The sequence below is a fragment of the Triturus cristatus genome, chromosome 4_2 (genome assembly GCF_964204655.1).
Source record: "Triturus cristatus chromosome 4_2, aTriCri1.1, whole genome shotgun sequence".
Lineage (NCBI taxonomy): Eukaryota > Metazoa > Chordata > Amphibia > Caudata > Salamandridae > Triturus > Triturus cristatus.
The window spans coordinates 613,646,843-613,666,590 of record NC_140586.1 but is presented as its reverse complement, the minus strand read 5'-3'; positions in this window follow the sequence as shown (position 1 = coordinate 613,666,590).

The window sequence follows — 19,748 nt, the reverse complement described above, 5'->3', positions numbered from 1 at the left end:
GGCATCCATTTTAGTTACGGCATCCATTTTGTTTCTTGCCCTCACATAGTCAATGAACGGGCGATGACCCCGGCAGAATCACCTTGTTAAGGATACGTAAGCTCGAGCCCCGAGAAAGGCTGACGCTGCATGACTAGGCAGAATCAAGCTGCCTCCCTTGCCTGAGGCCAGTCCTGCTATACTGGTTCTCGTGTCCATTGTCCTGACTGAAAGGCCGAAGACGGTAGCCATTTCCTACTTTTCAATCCTTTGCACCTGGCTCTACTCCTCTCCTTCTGGGCTTTTACGATGGGGAGGTTACGATTTTTATGATGGGGAGGATCGGGCAAAGAATGGAAAACTGACAAGGGGACCTGATCGAATACCGAAAACCTACGCTTAGTTATTGTTTGATGTCTATTTACTGTTTGTTTGGGATACCGGGTTGGGCATGAGAAATATTCGTGTAATGTTGCCTAAAGACATTTTTCGTGTATTTAAGGAACAACCCACTTAATGCAATTTGAACAGTCTCGTAGATTCTGCCTCTGTGTGGTTCCTATGACTTCTGTGTCCCTGCAGTGAATAAATCTTGGTCTCTGACGCCACCATCGGGAAACCCGCGTCTCTGTTTATTTGTGCACCGAGACAGGAAGGAACTCAGGGGTCTTCGGGTGTTGTTTCCCTGACACCTCTGGACTCTTAAAAGTCCAGAACCTGAAATGGGCTGATTGGATTCAACTAGGTTCAAATGGATTTGACTGTGGACTCCCCCTCCCTAATCAGTGGTAATTCAATTAGTATCCCTCTACAATTTTATGTTATTTATGGCCCCCAAAATCATCTGCTCTTGCTTCCAACTAGTACACAGGGGCAGGGGAGTAATTGGTGAGCCATATATAACATGGCATTTTTTCTGTGTCCATAATCTTAACAAAAATATCTGTCCTCATCCCACCCACCCCCACCACTCTCACTGCCCTCTTCTCCAGAAACTGTGCTTCTCCCTGGTCTCCAGGGCCGCTCTGATAGGTTCTTAGAGCGCTCCATCAGGGCATTATGTAATTCCTTTGTGACTTAGCAACAGTGGGTAACAGCTTTAGTTAACAACTACTGCTGCATCATAGCAGTAAACTACTGAATTTGAATGCATTATTCATGCTAGTGGTTCTCTAGCAGAGCCACACATAACAGTTCAATAATGTTAACAAATTTGCAAATACAGAACACTCTGGGAAACAACAAAATACAATTCAATATAACTCCAAATACTGTAAATGATTAGATGTTGCATGAAATGTTTATGTACAGAGATGGTTTGCAATCATAATTTTCAATAACAATATTTTTTTTTCTTATTCTTCGCACTAAAACTGGCTAAAGCAAATAAGATAAAATGATAGAGGATAACACTGTTAAATGTTAACCTTTTAAATTAATATGTAGCGTCTTATGGTTCAGGAAAGCGCAATAAATGGTGTAGGAAAATACGTCTATCTCTGTCAGATTGGGTGGTGTAGTCCCCTTAACATTGGGATTTCTTGTGAACTGTGGTCTCTAGAAGCTATTACAAACTGGCTCTGTAGTCAAAGGGGCCATCCTTAATGATGAAAGGTGAAATACTGCTGTTGGACCCAATGAACAATGATTTAGGCACCCAGGGGTTTCAAATGAGCATACACCTGTATGCACGGGCCCTTCATGATCTGGCTAGCATGTAGCTCACTCAGGTGCTAGATATCTGCACATAAGGCAAGGTTGCAGAGTAACAAAACAATCAAAGGTAGTGAATGAGTGAGTGTGCTCACCAGACTGTGTCAACGCACGATTCACCTGCACTTATGGTAGTTGGTTTGTTAGTCAGCCCTTCTCTGATCCTTGGTGTGGGAAGTAGAAGACTTCTAGGCTCTGAGCCCACATCTCCAAAATACTTGGGCTGGGCCTTCCACATAGACAAATTCAACTGAAGCAGTAATTCGGGGTGCAGTGCCTTCTGAGGAAATGGTGTTTAGGTCTGGACACTTACCCATTATCTGGTGGAGGTCTTCAGCTGTCCGATGTATGGGTGACTGTTTCCGGAAGCCATGTTGCCACCACACACTGGAATATGTGTTAAGCAATCAATCAAGTACTTGTAAAGCGCGCTACTCACCCGTGAGGGTCTCAAGGCGCTAGCGGTGGGGGGGGAAGCAGCTACTGATTGAACAGCCAGGTCTTGAGAAGTCTCCTGAAGGTCAGCAGGTCCTGGGTTTGTCGCAGGTGGGTGGAGAGGGTGTTCCATGTTTTGTCAGCAAAGTGGGAGAATGATCTGCCGCCGGTGGTCGTTCGGCGGATGTGTGGGACTGTGGCGAGGGTGAGGTGAGCGGAGCAAAGCTGGCGGTTCGGGGTGTAGAAGGTGAGGCGTTCATTGAGGTATGCTGGCCCGGCGTTGTGGAGTGCTTTGTGAGCATGGGTGAGGAGCTTGAAGGTGATCATCTTGTTGACCGGTAGCCAGTGCAGGTCTCTCAGGTGGGCGGTGATCTGGCTGTGGCAAGGGATTCAAGGATGAGGCGAGCAGAGGCGTTTTGAATGCGTTGGAGTCTTTTCTGGAGTTTGGTCGTGATTCCTGTGTAGAGGGCGTTGCTGTAGTCCAGCCTGCTGCTGACGAGGGCTTGGGTGACTGTTCTTCTGGTTTCGGTGGGGATCCATCTGTAGATCTTGTGGAGCATGCAGAGGGTGTTGAAGCAGGAGGAGGAGACCGTGTTAACTTGCTGGCTCATAGAGAGCATAGAGTCCAGGATGAAACCCAGGTGGGAGAGGATCAGCTGGGTGTCGTCGGCGTATTAGATGATGTTGAGGTGGTGCACTCGGACAAGGTTGGCGAGAGGGGCCATGTAGATGTTGAAAAGGGTCAGGCTGAGGGATGATCCTTGGGGTATGCCACAGGTGATCGTGGTGGCTTCGGATCGGAATGGGGAAGGCGTACTCTCTGGTTTCTGCCAGTGAGGAAGGAGGTGATCCAGTTCAGGGTTTTGTCGCGGATCCCTGCATCGTGGAGGCTTGTGCGTAGGGTTTGGTGGCAGACATTGTTGAACGCAGCCGAGAGATCCAGGAGGATGAGGGCCGCTGTTCTGCCGTTGTCCAGCAGGGCCCTTATGTCGTTGGTGGCAGCGATGAGGGCAGTTTCGGTGCTGTGATTGCTACGGAAGCCGGATTGGTAGGAGTCCAGGATGTTGTTCTCCTCCAGGTAGTGAGTCAGTTGTCTGTTGGTGGTGTTAAAGATTGCAGGTGTTGCTATTAGCATGAGCTAAAAGCCATTTTGTTCCTGGCAGCCATTTTAGTTAGCCATGTGCTTTCTCCCTCTTCCAGAGCCTTGCACATGCTCAGAAAGGTTTAGCTGATAGAATGCACCTGCTCCCAGTATCGAACTGTCAGGCTATTCTTGCTGATGTAAGGAGAAATATATCTCCTCTCCCTTTGTTGAGCAAGCAAATTTTGTATAGCCATATTAGTCAGTAAGTATTCTTGTATGTGCCAGGACCTTCCCTTGGTTTTATGCTGACTATGTAACCTATGCATATATAAGGCCCCTGTTCTCTGTACTCCTTAGAATGCCTCCTACAGTGGCCTGAGGGTACTGTGTGACGCAATCTCCCTCATGTGCGGTTAATAAATATGTTTTCTTGATATTACAGCTTCTGTGCCAATCTCTACTTTGTTGGTTTTAACCCCTTCGATGCTCATGACGGAGCGGTTCCATCATGAGCATCGGTTGGGCTGTGCTTATGACGGAACCGCTCCGTCATGAGCACAGCCCCTGGGGGAAGCGCTGGCCCTGGGGCATCGATCTTGCCCCCACAGAGGGGGATGGCAGCAGAAGAGTTTCCTCTGCCACCCCTGACCACCCCACGCTTCTCCATGACGTCCGCGCGCCCAGGGCGCGCGGACGTCATCAGGCAGCGCTGGACGCGCTGGAAACCGTTTGTTTGCAGCGCGATCACGGAGGAGGAGGTAGGTTTTGGTCTCCGGTGGGGTCAAATCTGGATGCCTTGAGGGATTGGGGGAGAGGAAACAGTGTTTCCTCTCCCCTGATGTCTCAATGCAGGGCATTCCTGGTGCAAGATCGCGCACAGCGTCGCGATCGTGCACCAGGAATGACCCCACTAGACACCAGGGATGTCATTTTCTGTGCAAAGGAAGCGACCCCTTGGGCAAGGGTCGCTTCCTATGGGGGAAATTTAATTTCAGACTTTTCTGCCCCCCCCCCCCCCCTGGGGACAGATCGGCCGTTTTTTTGGCCGATTCCGGACCGGGGGGGGGGGGGGGCATAAAAGAGCCAGGGAATTGTTTTTTTAAAAAATCGGGTCGCATCCAGGGGCCCAAAATATTTTTCAAGTATATTCTGCCGCCTCTGGGGGCAGATCGGTTATTTTATTTGGCCTTTCTGCCCCCGGGGGGGCAGAAAACCCCACTAGACACCAGGGAATTTATTTATTTTTAAATGGAGGTGACCCCTTGGGCAAGGGTCGCTTCAAGGAGCCAAATTTATTTACAAATTATATTCTGCCCCCCCGGGGACAGATAGCCTGACCCCGGGGGGGGTCAGAAAAGCCCACTAGAGGCAGGGATTTTTTTTTTTTTAAATTGGAAGCGACCCCTTGGGCAAGGGTCGCTTCCAGAGGCCATATTTTTTTTAAAAAGTATATTCGATTTGTTTAATTGCCCTTTCTGCCCCCGGGGGGGGGGCAGAAAAGCCCACTAGAGCCAGGGATTTAAAAATAAATTAATTGGTTGCTTCCAGGGGACATATATTTGTTTATGTGTATTCTGCCCCCCCCCCGGGGGCAGATCAGCCCGTTTATTTGGCCTCTCTGCCCCCATTTGGGTAGTGACATAGTGTGTTATAATGTGAATTGTTTTTATTTCGTGTGAATTGTAATTGTAATGCCTTATTTCTCCCTTTTTGTTCTAGTTCAAGGCTTTTGCTCTTTAGACTGTTGCAGGTTGCGGTTTCGTTACTGGTGGTTCTGCTGTTTGTGTAGTTGCATGTGTTTGGTAAGAGACTTTTTTTGTACAATGTAAATGAGTTTCATTTTTCTGCATGAATGTGTTTTTTGCAAATTGTGTAATAATACCAATATGTTTGGCTTCTGTTTTTTGAGTGTCTAAAACATTTTGCATTTGTGCTTGATGTGTATTTTGTTGTCTTTTGAGTAATTGTTTTTTTTTTCTTTCTAGTGGGATATCGTTGATTTTTGCTGTGTCTTTGCAGAGTAGGTGCTGGTGAGTGTGGCTGTCTCTTGTAAGTGAATCGTATTGTTTTTGAGTATATAGATCTTTGTGATAAAGGCACACATTTTTTTACTTACTTATTTTGCAGTGTTGGTTGTTGACTTGTTTGTGCAGTCTCCTTTCTTAGTAAGGATAAGTAAGGATAATGGCTAGCCGCAGGATTACTGCTCAGAAGGTTGTTGGTATGCTTTTTGAGTCTTCCTCTGACCATGGTCCAGAGACTGACTCTGATTCTGAGGCAGAGGTGGGAGGGGAAGATTCAGGCAGTGAGTTTTCTCTTCACATGGCATCATCCGATGATGAAGCTACTCTCAGTGCGGATGAAGCTACACTTAGTGCGGATGAAGTGCCTGTGTTAGAGAAGAGCATTGATGTGCTGATAGTATGGCAAGAGGCATCTCGGCTGCAGCCTAGGACTGCAAGACTTCCCGTTGGTATAGTGAGGCAAGAGGCATCTGGGCTGCAGCCTGGGGCTGCAAGGCTTCCCGTTGGTATAGTGCGGCAAGAGGCATCTGGGCTGCAGTCTGGGGCTGCAAGGCTTCCCGTTGAAAGTGATGGACTCTGGGTTGCCCCAGGCATGTTGCAGCCAGCATTGCCATACTTTACTGGTTTTCCAGGGTGTAGAGTGAATACTGAAAACTTTTTGCCGATACATTTTTTTCAGTTGTTTATGGACGATGTGTTTTTGGCAGAGGTTGTTGAGCAGGCTAATTTGTATGCCGAACAGTTTTTGAGGGACAACAGTGTCAGCCTTAAGCCCCACTCTAGAGCTACCCGGTGGACTCCCACAAATCTGGAAGAGATGAAGAAGTTCTTGGGTTAAACTTTTTTGATGGGCTTGCTAAGGAAGCCATCAATGTCTTCATATTAGTCTACTAGTCCCTTGATGGCAACTGCTATATTTCCGGCAGTCATGAGTCATCATAGATATTTGCTTCTGCTTCGGATGATGCATTTTGTCGATAATGGTTTAGCTTTGCCACGAGATTTCCCAGATTTGACCGTCTTTTTAAGATTTGGCCTGTCATTGATCACTTTGTTGATCGATTTTCTGAGATCTATGCTCCAGGGAAAGAAATTGCAGTGGATGAGTCTTTGGTGTTGTTCAAGGGCTTGGTTTTTAGGCAATACATTCCTAGTAAGAGGGCACGCTACACGGAATTAAGCTGTATATGCTATGTGACAGTAGGACTGTATATGTCTCTAATTTCAGAGTGTACACCGGTAAGGAATCCAGAATTAACCCCCCTGGTTGTCCGTCCACTTTTGTAGTGACTGAGAAAATTGTGTGGGAACTTGGTAGAGGATATTTTAACAAAGGCACCATTTATATGTAGATAACTTCTACACTGGTGTGCGGTTGTTCAGGGAATTGGCCAAAGTGGACACTGTTGCTTGTGGCACAATCCGCTCTAACCATAAAGGTTTCCCAAAAGAACTTGTTTGTCAAAAGCTTGTGCGGGGACAGTGCAGTGCATTGCGTTGCGAGGAGCTTCTAGCTGTGAAGTTTTCAGACAGGAGAGATGTCTACATGCTGACTACCATCCATGATGAAAGCACTGCACCTGTGACTGTTTGGAATCAGGTTGCTGAAGCGCGCAAACCTGTGTGCATTTTAGACTATAATACGCACATGGGTGGTATTGACAGAGTAGATCAGAGGTTGGAACCTTTCACTGCTCGTCGTAAGGCTTACATTTGGTACAAGAAGTTGGCTATCCATCTTTTCCACTTGGCAACCTTTAATGCTTTTGTTGTGTTCCCGGATTCCTTGTCCTGAGTCAAAGATGACTTTTGCTAAGTTTCAGGAGTCTGTAATAGGCAGCCTTGTTTTAGTGGAACAGGCAAGTGTTCCTAGAGTTGGAGTGGTGGAGGATGTTGCTAGATTGAAAGATCGCCACTTTCCTGATCACATTCCTCCCACATCCTCAAAAGACTTTCCCAGTAGGAGATGTAGAGTCTGTTGGAGAAGAGGTATGCGGAAGGAGACTCGTATGTACTGCCCCGAGTGTCCTTCTAACCCTGGGCTGTGTGTGCCTGCTTGTTTTAGATTGTACCACACGCAAAATAATTTTTGGGAGCATCCATGAGTGGTAAAGTGAACTGCCTGGCCTCTATTGTTTAATATTTTTTGTTCAGTTTCAAGGTTGGCATTTGTGTAGTGTATTTAGTTTCAGTTTTTGTATTAGTAGATTTGTATCTATTTGCGCTTGGCTGGCAGTGTGGTGTGCGTGGACTGGCGCTTGGCTGGCGGTGTGCGTGGACTGGCGCATGGCTGACGGTGTGGTGTGCATGGACTGGCACTTGGCTGGCAGTGTGTTTGTACTGGCGCTTGGCTGGCGGTGTTTTTGAACTGGTGCTTGGCTGGCGGTGTGCGTGGACTGGCACTTGGCTGGTGGTGTGGTGTGCATTGACTGGCACTTGGCTGGCGGTGTGCATGGACTGGCACTTGGCTGGCGGTGTGGTGTGCATGGACTGGCGCTTGGCTGGCGGTGTGTGAGTAGTGACTAGCTGCTGGTCACTACACGCACTGCTAGCCAAACGCCACTCAACGCAATCCGTGAGCTGCTGCGGTTGCTGTGTCAGGAATGTGGGCGTGTGAAAGTGTTGGGCCCTTGAAGGGCTCTGTCTGCTGGTGTGAGTGTTGTAATGTGCTGGGTCCGCGGCTGGCGTTGTGAATGGTTTTGTATGTGTCACACATATGAAAGGTGTATGAATGGCCTCTAAAGAGGTTGGTGCCTTGTCGTGGCTTTACAGCTCACGAGCTGTGAGTCAATGGTTCAGTTTCTTGTCCTTTCAATTACCAGTGCATTTCATTATTGGGAAATCTCTGGTTAATACAACTGTATATACTGAACCATCACTCACCCTCGTGCCAAATCCAACCAGTATGTATGTGTGCTTGAGGAATTGGTGGTTGTGCATACAAATGTGTCTTTTCTGTTTTTGTCAAGCAGGGTGTACCTTGTCATTTTTTGTGAATGTTGTAATGTGTTGGTTGTGTGCCTGGTGGTGTAAATGGTCTTGTGTGTATCATGTATGAAAGGTGTGTGAATGGCCTGTAAAGCAGTTGGTGCCTTGAAGTGGCTTTACTACTCATGAGCTGCGAGTCACTGGTTCAGTTTTTTGTCCATTCAATTATTGACAGTGCATTTCATTTTTGTGAAATCTCTTGTTAATACAATTTTATATACTGAACCATCATTCGCCCTCGAGCCAAATCCAACCAGTATGTGTGTGTGCTTGAGGAATTGGTGGCTGTGCTTAAAAATGTTTTTTTTTTCTGTTTTTGTCAAGCAGGGTGTACCTTGTCCTTTTTTGTGAATGTTGTAATGTGTTGGTTTTGTGTCTGGTGGTGTAAATGGTCTTGTGTGTATCATGTATGAAAGGTGTGTGAATGGCCTGTAAAGTGGTTGGTGCCTTGAAGTGGCTTTACAGCTCACGAGCTGCGAGTCACTGGTTCAGTTTTTTGTTCATTCAATTATTGACAGTGCATTTCATTTTTGTGAAATATCTTGTTAATACAATTTTATATACTGGACCATCACTCGCCCTCGTGCCAAATCCAACCAGTATGTGTGTGTGCTTGAGGAATAGATGGCTGTGCAGTAATCTTTGTCTGTTTTGTCTCTCTGCCAAGCTGTACATTTCATTTCAGAATAACCTAACAACTGTATTTTTTGTCGTAAACTAAGCACCCATGGGAGTGCATGGTGATGTCTCTCTTGTGGGTCCCAACAAGTTATCTTACCCACAATGTCCTGCAAACCTCAAAATGTGACTGTGACATTTTCCTTGCATTATTGTGCCCACATTTTCACACGGCGGAAAGTAACAACAAATTTCCAACCCCCCAGCATTTCTCCAAGTATCCCAATAGAAATGGTACCTCACTTGTATGGGTGGGCCAAGTACCCGCGGCAGGGAAGGGCCCAAAACCTATTGATGTGACATCAAAATTACCTATCACAAACCAACCTGGTTTTGCAAGGGGGGTCCCATGAGTTTTTGGTCAGGATCTCGGCGGCCATCTAGGGAAACCTACCTAACCCACTCAATTCTGGAAACTAAACACCTGGGGGAGTCCACCGAGGTATGGCTTGCATGGGTCCCCCATCATTCTCCTACCCAGAATCCCCTGCAAACCACAAATTTCGCTGAAAATCCACTTTTTTCTCACATTTCTGTGTGAGAAAGTTCTGGAATCTGCGTGGATCCACAAATTTCCTCCCACCCAGCATTCCCCCAGGTCTCCCGATAAAAATGGTACCTCACTTGCGTGGGTGCGTCAAGGACACGCGACAGGCAATGGCATGGGGGTCCCATGAGTTTTTGTCCTGGGGCTCGGCAGCCATCTAGGGAAACCTACCTAACCCACACATTTCTGGAAGCTAGACACCCGGGGGAGTCCAGCGAGGTATGGCTTGCGTGGGTCCCCCATCATTCTCCTACCCAGAATCCCCTGCAAACCTCAAATTTAGCTGAAAAAATACATTTTTTCCCATATTTCTGTGTGGGAAAGTTCTGGAATGTGCATGGATCCACAAATTTCCTCCCACCCAGCGTTCCCCCAGGTTTCCCAAGATGGCCTCCAAGCCCGGGGCCAAAATCTAAGGTGCCCCCACCCCCGCAAAACCAGGTCGTTTTGCTCTAGGTAATTTTGAAGTCTCCACAGCACGATTTGGGCCATTTCCTGTTGCAGCCACTATGCCTACCCACACAACTGAGGCACCATTTTTATCGGGAGACGTGGGGGAACGCTGGGTGGGAGGACATTTGTGGATCCACGCAGATTCCAAAGCTTTTCCACACAGAAATTTGAGAAAAAAGTGGATTTTTCAGCGAAATTTGTGGTTTGCAGGCGATTATGGGTAGGAGAATGATGGGGGACCCACGTAAGCCATACCTCGCTGGACTCCCCCGGGTGTCTAGTTTCTAGAAATGAGTGGGTTAGGTAGGTTTCCCTTGATGGCTGCCGAGCCCTGGGCCAAAATCTCATGGGACCTCCCATGCAAAACCAGGTTGGTTTGTGATAGGTAATTTTGATGTCGCCTCAATAGATTTTGGGCCCTTGCCTGTCACGGGTCCGACTCAAGTGAGGTACCATTTTCATCAGGAGACCTGGGGAAATGCTGGGTAGGAGGATATTTGTGGATCCACCCAGATTCCAGAACTTTCCACCACAGAAATGTGGGGAAAATGAGTTTTTTTTAACAATGTTTTAGGTTTGCAAGGAATTCTGGGTAACAGAACATGGAGGGAGGCAGTTAAGTCACTCCATCCTTGATTCCCCTGGGTGTCTAGTTTTCAAAAATTTATAGGTTTGCTAGGTTTCTCTAGGTGCCGGCAGAGCTATGGTTCAAAAACTTCAGTTAGGCACTTTGTTAAAAAAGGGTCAGTTTTTCACTGTGAAATTGAGGTATGTCCACATTGCATTTTGCGACGTTTCCTGTCGCGGGCACTAGGCCGACCCACACAAGTGAGGTACCATTTATATCGGGAGACCTGGGGGAATGCTGTGTAGGAGGAAATTTGTGGATCCACCCAGATTGCAGAACTTTCCACCACAGAAATGTGGGGAAAATGTGTTTTTTTGGACAGTTCTTTAGGTTTGCAAGGGACTCTGGGTAACAGAACCTGGTGGCAGGCAGTCAAGTCACCCCATCCTGGATTCCCCTGGGTGTCTAGTTTTTTAAAAAGTACAGGTTTGCTAGGTGCCGGCAGAGCTATGGTTCAAAAACTACAGCTAGGCACTTTGTCAAAAAAGGGTCATTTTTCACTGTGAAATTGAGGTATGTCCACATTGCATTTTGCGACGTTTCCTATCGCGGGCACTAGGCCGACCCACACAAGTGAGGTACCATTTTTATCGGAAGACTTTGGGGAAAGCGGGGTGGATAGAAATTTGTGGCTCCATGCAGATTCCAGCACGTTCCACCACAGAAATGTGAGGTAAATGTGGATCTTTTGACAATTGTTTAGGTTTGCAAGGGATTCTGGGTGACAGAACCTGGTAGGAGGCAGTCAACTCACCCCATCCTGGATTCCCGAGCGTGTTTAGTTTTCAAAAATGTATGGGTTTGCTAGGTTCCCCTAGGTGCCGGAAGAGCTATGGTTAAAAAACTACAGCTAGACACTTTATCAAAAAAGCGTCATTTTTCACTGTGAAATTAAGGTGTGTCCACGTTGCGTTTTGCACCGTTTCCTGCCGCGGGCACCAAGCTGACCCACACAAGTGAGGTACCATTTTTCTTGGAATACTTTGGGGAACACGGGGTGGATAGAAATTTGTGGCTCCATGCAGATTCCAGAACTTTCCAACACAGAAATGTTGGGAAAATGTGTTCTTTTGGACAGTTTTTTAAGTTTGCAAGGGATTCTGGGTAACATAACCTGGTGGGAGGCAGTCAAATCACCCCATCCTGGATTTCCCTAGGTGTCTAGTTTTCAAAAATGTATAGGTTTGCTAGGTTTCCCTAGGTGCCGGCAGAGCTATGGTTCATAAACTACAGCTAGGCATTTTGCCAAAATAGGGTCATTTTTCACTGCGAAATTGAGGTGTGTCCACGTTGCGTTTTGCGCCATTTCCTGTCGCTGGCACTAGGCCGACCCACACAAGTGAGGTACCATTTTTCTCGGAAGAATTTGGGGAACGCGGGGTGTGTTGAAATTTGTGGATCCACACAGATTCCAGAACTTTCCACCACAGAAATGTGGGGAAAATGTGTTTTTTTGACAATTTTTTACGTTTGCAAGGGATTCTGGGTAACAGAACCTGGTGGGAGGCAGTCAAGTCACCCCATCCTGTATTCCCCTGGGTGTCTAGTTTTAATAAATGTATAGGTTTGCTAGGTTTCCCTGGGTGCCGGAAGAGCTATGGTTAAAAAACTACAGCTAGGCACTTTGCCAAAAAAAGGTCATTTTTCACTGCGAAATTGAGGTGTGTCCATGTTGCGTTTTGCGCCGTTTTCTGTCGGGGAACTAGGCCGACCCACACAAGTGAGGTATCATTTTTCTTGGAAGACTTTGGGGAAAGCGGGGTGTGTGGAAATTTGTGGATCCACGCAGATTGCAGAACTTTCAACCACAGAAATGTGGGGAAAATATGTTTTTTTTGACAATTGTTTAGGTTTGCAAGGGATTCTGGGTAACAGAACCCGGTGGGAGGCAGTCAAGTCACCCCTTCCTGGATTCCCCTGGGTGTCTAGTTTTCAAAAATGTATAGGTTTGCTACGTTTCCGTAGGTGCCGGCAGAGCTATGGTTCAAAAACTACAGCTAGGCACTTTGCCAAAAAAGGGTCATTTTTCACTGCGAAATTGAGGTGTGTCCACGTTGCGTTTTGTGCCCTTTCCTGCCGCGGGCACTAGGCCGACCCACACAAGTGTGTTACCATTTTTATCGGAAGACTTTGGGGAACGCGGGGTTGTGGAAATGTGTGTATCCTACCCAGATTCCTGAACTTTCCACAACAGAAATGTGAGGTAAATGTGGATTTTTTGACAATTTTTTTGGTTTGCAAGGGATTCTGGGTAACAGAACCTGGTAGGAGGCAGTCAAGTCACCCCATCCTGGATTCCCCTGGGTGTCTAGTTTTCAAAAATGTGTAGGTTTGCTAGCTTTTCCGTAGGTGTCGGCAGAGCTATGGTTCAAAATCTACAGCTGGGCACTTTGTCAAAAAAGGGTCATTTTTCACTGTGAAATCGAGGTGTGTCCACATTGCATTTTGCGCCGTTTCCTGTCGCGGGCACTATGCCTACCCACACAAGTGAGGTACCATTTTTCTCGGAAGACTTTGGGGAACGTGGGGTGGGTGGAAATATGCAGATCCACGCAGATTGCAGAACTTTCCACCACAGAAATGTGGGGAAAATGTGTTTTTTTTTTACACTTTTTAGGTTTGAAAGGGAATCTGGGTAACAGAACCTGGTGGGAGGCAGTCAAGTCACCCCATCCTGGATTCCCCTGGGTGTCTAGTTTTCAAAAATGTATAGGTTTGCTAGGTTTCCCTAGGTGCCGGCAGAGCTATGGTTCAAAAACTACAGCTAGGCACTTTGTCAAAAAAGGGTCATTTTTCACTGTGAAATTAAGGTGTGTCCACGTTGCGTTTTGCGCCGTTTCCTGTCACGGGCACTAGGCTGACCCACACAAGTGAGGTACCATTTTTCTGGGAAGAATTTGGGGAACGCGGGGTGGGTGGAAATATGTGGATCCACGCAGATTCCAGGACTTTTCACCACAGAAATGTGGGGAAAATGTGTTTTTTTTACAATTTTTTAGGTTTGCAAGGGATTCTGGGTAACAGAAACTGGTAGAAGGCAGTCATGTCACCCCATCCTGGATTCCCCTGGGTGTCTAGTTTTCAAAAAGGTATAGGTTTGCTAGGTTTCCCTAGGTGCCGGCAGAGCTATGGTTCAAAAACTACAGCTAGTTACCTCCGGCTGCAGCCTTGAACAGCCCTGGGTACGGACGGAGAGAGCGGTGCCTCATGTCCTGAGCTGTTGCCAGGTGAGGTGTTGTCCCTTACTCACAAGTGATGGGTTGCCTTATACACATGGACCATCTTTCTGAGATCTAGTGTGGTATAGGTTGTATCGTTTCATTCAATGTGGTTACACTTCTCCTTTTTGAGCACACGCAGTAGCAATTTACATCTAGGTCCTGAAGAAAGCTAGACACCAATAGGGTCATGATGGCTGAAACACGTAGACCATGGTTGCAGTTATATTGTCAAAACTGTTGTTTTGCACTGTTTTTAATCCTGTCATCAAGAGACAATTAATAAATAGTCTTGTGTCTCCTGATAGTCAGTTTTAATTCACATTAGCACATTTATTACTTGAGTTTGCATTGCGCGCATCACTCACATTTCATCATAACCGTTCCTCACTTCTGGGTTTTAGGAACCTATATAGGATAGTGACATATACTTTAAAACATCCCTGTGCTCCTCCCTCTTAGTGAGGGTGTTGTAGCCCTCAGCTGTGCTAGGTTTTACAGCTGAGAGGAGGACCCAGATGATGGAGCATGTCACTTCGGTGAGTGATGGGATTCCGTCCTTTTGAATAGGACTTCCTGTGTAGATCTAGTTTCATAGTGTACGTACAGACACTTAGGCCACCATCGTTTTAGTTGCCCTTTTGAGATCTTTAGACTTGTTTGTTTTGCATAAGTTGATTGGGGATTTAGTCTTAATTGGTCTTTAACATCTTCCCTCTGGCCCTCCCTTCCCTTTTGTATATTGTTGGAAATTTGTGGATCCACGCAGATTCCAGAAGTGTCCACCACAGAAATGTGGGGAAAATGTGGTTTTCTTGACAATATTTTAGGTCTGCAAGGGATTCTGGGTAACAGAACCTGGTGGGAGGCAGTCAAGTCACCCCATCCTGGATTACCCTGGGTGTCTAGTTTTAAAAAATGTATAGGTTTGCTAGGTTTCCCTAGGTGCCAGCAGAGCTAGGGTTAAAAAACTACATCCAGGCACTTTGAAAAAAAAGGGGAATTTTTCATTGTGAAAATGTGGTGTGTTCATGTTGTGTTTTGAGCCGTTTCCTGTCGTGGGCACTATGCCTACCCACACAAGTTAGGTACCATTTTTATCAGGAGACTTAGGGTAATTCAGATTTGTAAAGCAACTGTTATTACCTATTGACTTTCGATGCATTTCTGCCTTCCAACTGAAAGACATTGTGTACAAAAGAAGTCATTTTGAAAAATGACCGCTAATTCTCATGCTAGTATGAGTATTTCCAATTTCGAAAATGTGCAAATATCTACTGTTTCTAAACTCTATAATATGTTCCCATTTCAGAAATTCATAGGTGTCTCTCATACCGATTTTACCATGTATACATTTTCACACAATAATTGCTTTATACCCGTTACATAATAAAAAGCCATTGCAAATTGCTGCTCAGTTTTTGACTCTGGGTTCGCCCGGTTCTTGGTGAATCTACAAGTCCTACATATCCCCACAACCAGTACGGTCCAGCGGATATAACGGTATATTGCTTTCAAAGAGCTGTCATAATTAGTAGAGGTTACAGGTGAAAACGTTGACACAAAAGGCTGTTTTTTCAACTAATTTTCAATTTTTTTTATATTTAACTGTTAGTTTCTATAAAGAAACCTTGATGGATCTACACAAATGACCCCTTGCTGAATTCAGAATTTTATCTACTTTTCTAAAATATATAGCTTTCCAGGATCCATTATTGCTTTCATACTCATTTCTACCATTAACTGGAAGGAGATTGAAAGCACAAACATAGCAAAAATAGGGTATGTCCCAGAAAAATGCCAAAACTGTGTAAAGAAGCTTGGTTTATTGACAAACGTCTATCATTCCCTAAAAGCTGGGAAAATTGTGATTTCAGCCCCACAAACCCTTAATTGATACCATTTGCAGGGAAAAACCCAGATGCTTTCATTTGCAGCCCTTTTTTCCTATTTTTCCTAAAAAAACAAAATATAGCTGTATTTTGGCTCATTTCTGGGACCCCTCCAGGAGAATCCACAAACCCTGGGTACCTTTAGAATTGCCATGATGTTGGAAGAAAAGGACGCAAATTTGGCTTGGATAGCTTATGTGGTCAAAAAGTTACAGGGGCCTAAGCGCACACTACCGCAAATAGCCCAAAAAAGGCTTAGCACGGGGGGGGGGGGGATATTTGAGGCCTCGCAGCGAAGGGGTTAAGGACCAGGTGTATAAGTGAACCCCTTAGAAGGTTTTTATTTCTTCAAATGGCGCCCAAAATGTGGACCTCATCGGAGAAGCGGCTATCCAAGGGAGTGGTCTTGACAGGAGACAGGAACCTATTGAGGGGGACAGGACAGGAATCTACTGAGGAGGTACCCTGCGCACGGAGATTGTTTGTCTTTCCAGCCCAGTATATTTCTGGTCTTTCTTATCTGATCCTCCAACTGTTTGCCTCTCCCGACTGAGACCTTCTTTGGCGTGAGTATTCTAAAAACGACCGTTAGGTCATTCAGAACTTGGCAGTGGTAGGCTGGAGAGTTGTGCTTGGTAAGACCGTCGACATGTGATTTGTTTTGTTTGGCCAAAGACTTTGGAATTTGGAAATATATGTAAATTGCAATTTATGTAGGCAGGTAATGAGGAGATTTTTCTCTAACTTTTGAATAATTCGTAACGGCGCATATTGTGTTAAGTGCCACTGCTGTATAATATTGTATATGCTGCAATATTTTTGGCATGACATCGAAGAATGTCCTGCTTTTTTGGGAGGTACCAATGTGAATCTTGAATGAACTCAGCCGGTTCCCCTAGAGGGAATACCTAATTAGGTTTAGGTATAAAAACGTATTTCTTCCTTGGTGACTAAGTACCCCATGGAATTAAATATGTACATAAAAAGGATCCTGGTCTATGCACTTAGTAACATTCATAAGTGGTAATATGCAGAGCGCTTTTTGAGTGTTCTGCCAGCCAAAACCTGCGCATTTGGTGTATTTTGGCTTCTTGAACATGGAACAGTCTTTGGGCTGTTTTTTGGTGCAGTTTTTGTTTGGACTACTTTTGAGAAGCTTTTCTTGTAAATATGACTTACAATTAATATTTACAAATGGTTTGGTTTAAGTACAGTCTGTGGGCTGTCTTTTGTTTCTGTCCTAAGTGTTGATTTGTGGATGATTAATTGTGTGTTTGAATGTCTATGTGGTTTGTGGTTTGACACCAGTGGTACCTGTGTGAGTGAGTAGCGATTGCGCTCTTTGTGTAAGATTGGCTAGCCTTAAGCGCGCTGTATTGTGTGTTCTGAGTGTATGACCCCCCTTCTGAAAATGTCTGGAATGAGATCAATGTGTTTTTTTTTATTTTGTTATGCAAATGTCATTGGAAGAGTTATATTTTAAAATTCAAGAAATTAATTATGTAACATATGCTAAATAGCACATTGGAAGTAAAATAGTAACAAAGTCTGGATGTGCACATTGTTACAATGCTAAAGATAAATTAGAATTCACAATCAATAGGAATAAAATAGGCCTCATACAAAGAAAGGGAAAAACGAAATTGTGTGCTTTCCAATAACTAGGACTAAGATATAAAATGTTACAGCATTTTCCTTAGATACATTGTATTAGATATTAAAAGGCATTCACATCAGATGAGTAAATTGGTTGTTGCTGAAATAAATACCACATTACAGAACGATAGATTTGTGCTGGCTTGAAAGGCGTGTAAAGTGACGCCTGCTGATCAAGAGCACAGCTGCGTAAATAATACATGGCTATTCTTGGTCCCAAGCCACAAAGAAACCGCTGAGTCAACTGGATTTTAAGTTAGTGCAAAACACGGTATAAAGGCCTGCATTACAGACTGTTGATTTTAAAAGTTACAAAAGACAGTTTCATTATTTTGGATAACAGAGAAAAGATTAGAAGGGATTTCCTTTCTTAAAGCCTTTTTACATAAGCACATCTGTGGTTCTGATGTTAAATATTAACTGTCCTTTAGAAAAAATGGCGCAAGCTATTTTCGGTTTAAGTAAAGGCTCTGTGCTTAGTGTTATAAATGAATGCATTTAAAGGCAAAAGGAAAGGAATGAGGCTTGCTTTTCATATGTGGAACCATAAAAAGGGTTGGTGATCATTATAAAAAAAGAAAGGGAATTTTGATTATATGAAAACAAAGTTTATTAAAAATAAGTGCACTAAATCCATGTTTTAATCTCTATATTGTCTAAATAATCATACTGTGAACTCCTAGCATCAAAGTTGAATTTAAGCAGCGCTTTACAGCAATGGGGGAAACTTAAATGGAAAATGTCACTTTACCCAGGTGTATCAAAACTCATTTTATAAGGGTGTACCTTATACATTTCTGATCCCCCATTCCTGGGATATCTAGAGGACACTCTGGGGATGACTAATATGCCAAAATGTAGGTTATTCATTTTTAAGTGCCCCGAACACCAAAGTCGAAATTGGGCAAAATGTATTGTTTAAAAGCAGTTCTGCCACTCAGAGTAGTTTTCAAACTGATCTTAGGCTTCAGTAAATGAACACATGCAAGTACAGAATAAGCAGCTGACCTCTAAACTGCTAGACAGCACACCACACACTGCACACAACTGAAAATAGGTATAAAAACCAGAAGAAGTTATTATCCTACCTCTACATTACTGGCAAACAGGAACGGAATACGACTGCTTTTCAACTGTGAGTCTCCATAAGTTGCTTGGAATTGGAAAAGCCGCATGGAAAGCCTTGCACAAAAATAGGACAGCTGGTAAGGGTTAAAGTTTGGGTTCTGCATTTAGCAGCCTAGTAGGGCTACAAGCAAGGTTTGCTTTGACACTTTCACCTCTGAAAATGTTTGAAAGACGACATGACAGTGCAGGGAGAGAAAGAGAAGTTTTACCTCCTATTTTTGGCAAAAGCAAGTTTTTGTGAAGGCATTGAACAGAAGGAAATATAGTGGTATATGTGGGCCCTGTGTAGAGTACAGCTCTGCCATGTATATAAAAATAATGCTTTTAGTTTAAAAATTACTGTGCAAGGGCTGAGATAAGGAGGCAATGGGATTTAGTTTGCATTCATGCGCCCTTATGTTACACTAGTACAATTGCTAAATGAATTGGTAGTTTGTTATTAATGATTTCTAGCTAGCTCAATGTGCTATTTACATCCTACAAGTTTGTTTGTGCCCAGCTGCAACCAATAGGGGTAGATAGTGTTGACAGAAGGTAAACCTGTTTCAGGTTTTCCTACTGTCGAAATGGGGGAAGGAGGTTAGCTCCTCAGCAAATTAAGGGTAGGCAAATTTATGTTTTCTCTCTCTTTTTCTCACTCTCTTTTGAGCCTGTCTAAGCTGTCTAGGAAATAGCCATGAGACATTTAATTGGCTATTCAGTAATACTGTTTTAAAATTGTTAGAATTAATAAAATGAATACAAAAATATGTCATGTTACTGCCCATCCTGTCTGATGAAATTATGAAAGGATGAGTAGTCCAGATTGCTGTTCCCTTATTTGACCTTTAAGGGGAACTATATGTTATTCTCATGTTATATAGAGTTTTTGGTATATGAGTTAGTCTGTGTAATTTAGTTGACAGCCCTATTAGAGCTGGTGAATAGGATTGTATCCTTTGAAAATGATGTTGCATAGTCCACATCGTGAAAAGTAGAATGCATAAGGTTTATAATGTCAGGGAAGACGCCCATGTGATCCTCAACAAACATTTTTGAAGGAAAATATTGTTTTATAGGAGTTTGTTTGTCACAGCATGTTCTGCCTGAGAAATGTATGCACCCACTATGTTGAAGTTTTTTTAAATTTCTTTGTGTAAAAAGAATCCCTGTTAAAATAGCAGTTTTAGATTTTCCTGCTGCACCTATAACATGAGAGCATGGTCCTAAGCATACAATATAGGTGTCTTTATGAAAGAAAAATCATTTTATAAGTGTCTGCAGCCCTGTATAAGTAATGCAAGGTTTAAGAGTAAAACTGTACAACATTTACTTTTTTTTTTAGG